This window comes from Scyliorhinus torazame, chromosome 14 (assembly GCF_047496885.1).
Source record: "Scyliorhinus torazame isolate Kashiwa2021f chromosome 14, sScyTor2.1, whole genome shotgun sequence".
NCBI lineage: Eukaryota > Metazoa > Chordata > Chondrichthyes > Carcharhiniformes > Scyliorhinidae > Scyliorhinus > Scyliorhinus torazame.
Window position 1 is genome coordinate 169,876,049 of NC_092720.1, and position 7,879 is coordinate 169,883,927.

Genomic DNA, 7,879 nt, shown 5'->3' on the forward strand with positions numbered 1-7,879 from the left:
CAGGAGAAACCCGGGAAAATCACTGGAAGTTGGAGAAAAGGATCAGCAACATTCTGGAAATCCACTGTCCCTGTTCTAGTCAGTGACTGAGCATAAAATACATTATGTGTGACAGATGCTGTTTATTCACATAGCTAAAAGAACAAGTCCATCCAGACTCGAGTTAATTATTCAAATTTGATAGTTTCCTGAACTCAAACTGAGTTTGAGATTGGTTAGTTCAGAGAAACACCCAATTAGAGGAATACAAGTTTGCGTGTTATCAGTTATCTGAAAGCTTAAACTCTGAAAGGTTGAGATTCAGGCTGGGAAACTGAAACTAAAGAGTTGTTTTTATGGCCAGACCCCACCCACCCCTACAGCCATCTCCACCCAGCAAGAAAGGAAGAAGAGATCATCCATCAGTTTCCTGTCCACCTCCAAGCTGCCCCCCAAGATATGGTGGGTGTGTAAGGCATCAGCCAGCCCACCTTTGGGCCTATGGAGGCCCTTAACTAACTAATTAAATGTCAGTTAAGTGCCTTTTGCGACCCTACTGCAATAAAACAGTCAACGAGGATGACAGAATGAATGTCAGCTTGTCATTTCAGATGAAAATGCAGAGAGCAAGGGGCTATTTCCTTCTGGGGGGGGGGGGTGCCCCATCAGGGATCCTCCCCTCCCCTCCCTCCCCCCCCCTCCCTCCCGCTAACACTTTGTGAAACCCCCAATCCTCGCCTCCAAAATCTTACCTTAACCCACTTCTCTCTCCCCCCCCCCCCCCCCTCCCCCCCACGCAAGACCCTTGTTCCCTCCTCAACCAAAAATCCCTGAACTTTAAGCTTGGTCACCATGGATCTTCTCATTGGAATTGCATGTAGTTCCAGCAGTGGGCATTACTGAGTTCTGGAGCTGCTGGGACTACATCGCTGCCAGCCAACCTTGAGGATGTACCTTACAATGTAGAAAACATACAATTTCTTTGTTAAAGGTCACTGCCAATGTATTGTCATTCGTCAGCTGAATCCCAACATTTTTATTGGGGGTGTCAGGTGGGGTGTGTTAGCGTGCATGTTCCATTGTACAAGCCTCATTCACAAGCTGCGTTGCAAAGAGACCAGGGGCGGGATTCTCCCGGACACGGCGGGACGGTGTTGCGTGAACCACTCTGGCGTCGGGCCGCCCCAAAGATGCGGAATCCTCCGCACCTTTAGGGGCTAGGCCCGCCCCGGAGTGGTTGGCACCCCGCCGGCCAGCGTGGAATGCCTTTGGCACCGTGCCAGCCGGGGCCGAAGGGACTTCGCCGGCCGGCGCGGGTCCGTGCATGCGCGGGAGCATCAGTGGCTGCTGACGTCATCCCCGCGCATGCACGGGGGGGCGGGGGGGGGTCACCTACGCGTCGGCCATGGCGGTGGTTGACATGGTCGGCGTGTAGGAAAAGACTGCCCCCACGGCACAGGCCCGCTCGCGGATCGGTGGGCCCAGATCGCGGGCCAAGCCACCGTGGGGGCACCCCCCGGGGCCAGATTGCCCCCAGGACCCTGGAGCCCGCCCGTGCCGCCAGGTCCCACCGGTAAGGGACCTAGTTCAATTTACGCCGGCGGGACTGGCATGGAACCAGCGGGACTTCGGCCCATCGCGGGTCTGAGAATCGCCGGGGGGGGGGGCCGACCAACCGGCGCGATTCCCGCCCCCGCCGAATCTCCGATGCCGGAGAATTCGGCGGCTGGCGGGGGCGAGATTCACGCCGCCCCCCGCCGATTCTCCGACCCGGCGGGGGGTGTCGGAGAATCCCGCCCCAGGTCCTGGGAGCCTAGGCACATGCATCATCGTAAAAGCTGGTCCTATTTAATTCACTAACCACAAACTCCCTCTTACTGCAGTCCAGGAACACAACCTGTCCTGCCCATCTTCGTTTAGTTTATTTAAATTATTTGCATCTATTTATTAATGTTTACTCCCTTTTCTACACAATAACTTAATTGCACAATGCAATTGGAAAGATTTTGAACACTTGTAACCTCGGGCAACCACAACAATAGGAGCAACACGGTAGCATTGTGGATAGCGCAATTGCTTCACAGCTCCAGGCTCCCAGGTGAATTCGGCGGCTGGCGGGGGCGAGATTTTTTTGTGCAGTAGCTTATCAATTGCATTTTGAAAATCCAAGTATATTACATCTACCATTTTCCCTTTATCCTCGCCCCCCCCCCCCCGTCTCATTCGCTAAGGGGCCTCTATGTTCACTTTGGCCTTTCTTCCTTTTTGTGTATTTTAAAAAACCTATTCCTGTTTGCTTTCATATTACCAGCGAATTTACCCTCAGGGTTTAACTTCACCCTCTTTATTATTTTTTGGTTATCTTTTGTTGGGTTATAAAACGTTCTGAATCCTTTGACTTACCACTGATCTTTGCTACAGCGTATGTTTTTTCTTTCAGTTTAGTACTATCCTAAACTGCCTTGGTTAACCATGGTTAATATCTGCCATTGCTGATGAACCGTCTTTCCTGCAAAACTCCTTTCTCAGTCCACTCCAGCCAAGTCTTCCCTCATTCTTTTGTAATCGCCCTTATTTAAGTTTGGCACAGTTATTTCTGACCAAAGTTTCTCACTCTCAAATTGAGTGCGATATTCTACCATGTTATGGTCAGTGTTTGCTTGGACACCTTTTACTCTGAGATTGTTTACTAAACCTGCCTCATTACACTTTACCAGATGCAAATAGTGTGACCCCTGATTGGATCCACAACATATTGTTCTCGGAAAATGTCCTTAATATACTGTTTGAATTGTTCCCCAAGACTACCTTTGGCAGTTTCATTTTCCCAATCCACGTGAAGATTAAAGTCACCCATTATTAATGTATAGCCTTAATTACATGCCGTCAGTATCTCCTGATTTATGCTCTATCTTACAGTACAGCTACTATTAGGGGGCCTATAGACCACTCCCACCAGTGACTGCTTCCCCTTGTTATTTCGTCCACCCATATGGATTCTACATTTTCCAATCCAAGATGATTTCTTGCTATTGTACTTATTCCATCTCGTACTAACAAAGCTATCCCACCACACTTTTCTTTCTTCCTGTCTTTATGAAAAATCACATACCCCTGAATGTGTAGTCCCCAGACATTGATAGTCCCACTCCCAGTAAAATCCCAGGAGGTTTTTTTGCCCAGCTACTGAGCTGGAGAAATGAGAGAGTGAGAATAGAAGAGTGAATTCTGTACTTACCAGGAGAAACCCGGGAAATCACTGGAAGTTGGAGAAAAGGATCAGCAACATTCTGGAAATCCACTGTCCCTGTTCTAGTCAGTGACTGAGCATAAAATACATTATGTGTGACAGATGCTGTTTATTCACATAGCTAAAAGAACAAGTCCATCCAGACTCGAGTTAATTATTCAAATTTGATAGTTTCCTGAACTCAAACTGAGTTTGAGATTGGTTAGTTCAGAGAAACACCCAATTAGAGGAATACAAGTTTGCGTGTTATCAGTTATCTGAAAGCTTAAACTCTGAAAGGTTGAGATTCAGGCTGGGAAACTGAAACTAAAGAGTTGTTTTTATGGCCATCCCCACCCAGCAAGAAAGGAAGAAGAGATCATCCATCAGTTTCCTGTCCACCTCCAAGCTGCCCCCCAAGAAACGGTGGGTGTGTAAGGCATCAGCCAGCTCACCTTTGGGCCTATGGAGGCCCTTAACTAACTAATTAAATGTCAGTTAAGTGCCTTTTGCGACCCTACTGCAATAAAACAGTCAACGAGGATGACAGAATGAATGTCAGCTTGTCATTTCAGATGAAAATGCAGAGAGCAAGGGGCTATTTCCTTCTGGGGGGGGGGTGCCCCATCAGGGATCCTCCCCTCCCCTCCCTCCCCCCCCTCCCTCCCGCTAACACTTTGTGAAACCCCCAATCCTCGCCTCCAAAATCTTACCTTAACCCACTTCTCTCCCCCCACCCCCTCCCCCCCACGCAAGACCCTTGTTCCCTCCTCAACCAAAAATCCCTGAACTTTAAGCTTGGTCACCATGGATCTTCTCATTGGAATTGTATGTAGTTCCAGCAGTGGGCATTACTGAGTTCTGGAGCTGCTGGGACTACATCGCTGCCAGCCAACCTTGAGGATGTACCTTACAATGTAGAAAATATACAATTTCTTTGTTAAAGGTCACTGCCAATGTATTGTCATTCGTCAGCTGAATCCCAACATTTTTATTGGGGGTGTCAGGTGGGGTGTGTTAGCGTGCATGTTCCATTGTACAAGCCTCATTCACAAGCTGCGTTGCAAAGAGACCAGGGGCGGGATTCTCCCGGACACGGCGGGACGGTGTTGCGTGAACCACTCTGGCGTCGGGCCGCCCCAAAGATGCGGAATCCTCCGCACCTTTAGGGGCTAGGCCCGCCCCGGAGTGGTTGGCACCCCGCCGGCCAGCGTGGAATGCCTTTGGCACCGTGCCAGCCGGGGCCGAAGGGACTCCACCGGCCGGCGCGGGTCCGTGCATGCGCAGGAGCATCTGTGGCTGCTGACGTCATAGAACATAGAAAATACAGCACAGAATTTTTTTTTTTTTTAGTATGAAGTTACTGTGAAAAGCCCCTAGTTGCCACATTCCGGCGCCTGTTCGGGTAAGCCGGTACGGGAATTGAACCCGCGCTGCTGGCCTTGTTCTGCATCACAAACCAGCAGTCTAGCCCAGAGTTAACCGGCCCGGGTTCCCAGGGCGTTACCCTGGGTCTCTGGATTACTAGTCATGTGGCAACACCAGTACGTCACTGCCCCCCCTGTGGATCTTCCCGTACGTGCGGAGAAGGCCTGCTTCCTGTGTCTCAAGGCCCCTTCACCCATTCTGAAGGGTCTTGGCTGTTAGGAAAGAGTTAAGTTCCCCAACATTTGAATTAGAACTGGTGTTTTAATTGTTTTATTATTTAATAGATTTCACTTAATGTTTAAAGAGACTGCACCATATAAGTAAAGGGAATACAGGTGGCACTGGGTGAGTTGGTGGAGAAGTGATTGCTTCACAGAATAAACCTGCATCTGACGAAGTCAAGATTTACTTTCTAGACTTATTGGCGGCGTTATCATTGGAACCACCATTTGGGTTACCTGGGGGTCATCCTGTGGTGCCCACATGAGATTTGGGTCCTTCCTTTTGTTGATTTTGAGGCCAGTTCTCTTCGCTGGTGAGTATAGTCACCCTGTCGGATAACCGGGTCGGCCTGAGTCTTCGTTCATCTTCTCTTTCCTTTCTGCCTTGGGAGGCCCGATGGGCCTGATCATAATCTGGACACGCTGTTACTATTGCCAGTCTTCCCTTCCTGGACACGCTGTTACTATTGCCAGTCTTCCCTTCCTGGACACGCTGTTACTATTGCCAGTCTTCCCTTCCTGGACACACTGTTACTATTGCCAGTCTTCCCTTCCTGGACACACTGTTACTATTGCCAGTCTTCCCTTCCTGGACACACTGTTACTATTGCCAGTCTTCCCTTCCTGGACATGCTGTTACTATTGCCAGTCTTCCCTTCCTGGACACACTGTTACTATTGCCAGTCTTCCCTTCCTGGACATGCTGTTACTATTGCCAGTCTTCCCTTCCTGGACACGCTGTTACTATTGCCAGTCTTCCCTTCCTGGACATGCTGTTACTATTGCCAGTCTTCCCTTCCTGGACACGCTGTTACTATTGCCAGTCTTCCCTCCCTGGACACGCTGTTACTATTGCCAGTCTTCCCTTCCTGGACATGCTGTTACTATTGCCAGTCTTCCCTTCCTGGACATGCTGTTACTATTGCCAGTCTTCCCTTCCTGGACACGCTGTTACTATTGCCAGTCTTCCCTTCCTGGACACACTGTTACTATTGCCAGTCTTCCCTTCCTGGACACGCTGTTACTATTTCCAGTCTTCCCTTCCTGGACATGCTGTTACTATTTCCAGTCTTCCCTTCCTGGACACGCTGTTACTATTGCCAGTCTTCCCTTCCTGGACATGCTGTTACTATTGCCAGTCTTCCCTTCCTGGACACACTGTTACTATTGCCAGTCTTCCCTTCCTGGACATGCTGTTACTATTTCCAGTCTTCCCTTCCTGGACACGCTGTTACTATTGCCAGTCTTCCCTTCCTGGACATGCTGTTACTATTGCCAGTCTTCCCTTCCTGGACACGCTGTTACTATTGCCAGTCTTCCCTTCCTGGACATGCTGTTACTATTTCCAGTCTTCCCTTCCTGGACACGCTGTTACTATTGCCAGTCTTCCCTTCCTGGACATGCTGTTACTATTGCCAGTCTTCCCTTCCTGGACACACTGTTACTATTGCCAGTCTTCCCTCCCTGGACACGCTGTTACTATTGCCAGTCTTCCCTCCCTGGACACGCTGTTACTATTGCCAGTCTTCCCTTCCTGGACATGCTGTTACTATTGCCAGTCTTCCCTTCCTGGACACGCTGTTACTATTGCCAGTCTTCCCTCCCTGGACACGCTGTTACTATTGCCAGTCTTCCCTTCCTGGACATGCTGTTACTATTGCCAGTCTTCCCTTCCTGGACATGCTGTTACTATTGCCAGTCTTCCCTTCCTGGACACGCTGTTACTATTGCCAGTCTTCCCTCCCTGGACATGCTGTTACTATTGCCAGTCTTCCCTTCCTGGACATGCTGTTACTATTGCCAGTCTTCCCTTCCTGGACACGCTGTTACTATTGCCAGTCTTCCCTCCCTGGACACGCTGTTACTATTGCCAGTCTTCCCTCCCTGGACACGCTGTTACTATTGCCAGTCTTCCCTTCCTGGACACGCTGTTACTATTGCCAGTCTTCCCTTCCTGGACACGCTGTTACTATTGCCAGTCTTCCCTTCCTGGACGTCATCCCCGCGCATGCACGGGGGGGCGGGGGGGGGTCACCTACGCGTCGGCCATGGCGGTGGTTGACATGGTCGGCGTGTAGGAAAAGACTGCCCCCACGGCACAGGCCCGCTCGCGGATCGGTGGGCCCAGATCGCGGGCCAGGCCACCGTGGGGGCACCCCCCGGGGCCAGATTGCCCCCAGGACCCTGGAGCCCGCCCTTTCCCCCAGGTCCCACCGGTAAGGGACCTAGTTCAATTTACGCCGGCGGGACTGGCATGGAAACAGCGGGACTTCGGCCCATCGTGGGTCTGAGAATCGCCGGGGGGGGGGGGGGGGCCGACCAACCGGCGGGATTCCCGCCCCCGCCGAATCTCCGATGCCGGAGAATTCGGCGGCTGGCGGGGGCGAGATTCACGCCGCCCCCCGCCGATTCTCCGACCCGGCGGGGGGTGTCGGAGAATCCCGCCCCAGGTCCTGGGAGCCTAGGCACATGCATCATCGTAAAAGCTGGTCCTATTTAATTCACTAACCACAAACACCCTCTTACTGCAGTCCAGGAACACAACCTGTCCTGCCCATCTTCGTTTAGTTTATTTAAATTATTTGCATCTATTTATTAATGTTTACTCCCTTTTCTACACAATAACTTAATTGCACAATGCAATTGGAAAGATTTTGAACACTTGTAACCTCGGGCAACCACAACAATAGGAGCAACACGGTAGCATTGTGGATAGCGCAATTGCTTCACAGCTCCAGGCTCCCAGGTTTGATTCCGGCTTGGGTCACTGTCTGTGCTGAGTCTGCACATCCTCCCCGTGTGTGCGTGGGTTTCCTCCGGGTGCTCAGGTTTCCTCCCACAGTCCAAAGATGTGCAAGTTAGGTGGATTGGCCATGCTAAATTGCCCTTCGTGTCCAAAATTGCCCTTAGTGTTGGGTGGGGTTAATGGGTTATGGGGATAGGGTGGAGGTGTTGACCTTGGGTGGGGTGCTCTTTCCAAGAGCCGGTGCAGACTTGATGGGCCGAATGGCCTCCTTCTGCA

General features: G+C 50.9%; 1 protein-coding gene across 1 annotated transcript in view; it reads right to left on the reverse strand.

Annotated features, from left to right (window-relative positions):
- LOC140390209 (uncharacterized) overlaps positions 1-158 on the reverse strand; it is a 175,624-nt gene extending 175,466 nt beyond the window's left edge. The window contains exon 1 of the mRNA XM_072475175.1: positions 1-158. The gene's annotated coding sequence lies outside the window, so the exon portion shown is untranslated.
- Positions 159-7,879: the final 7,721 nt, after the last annotated feature.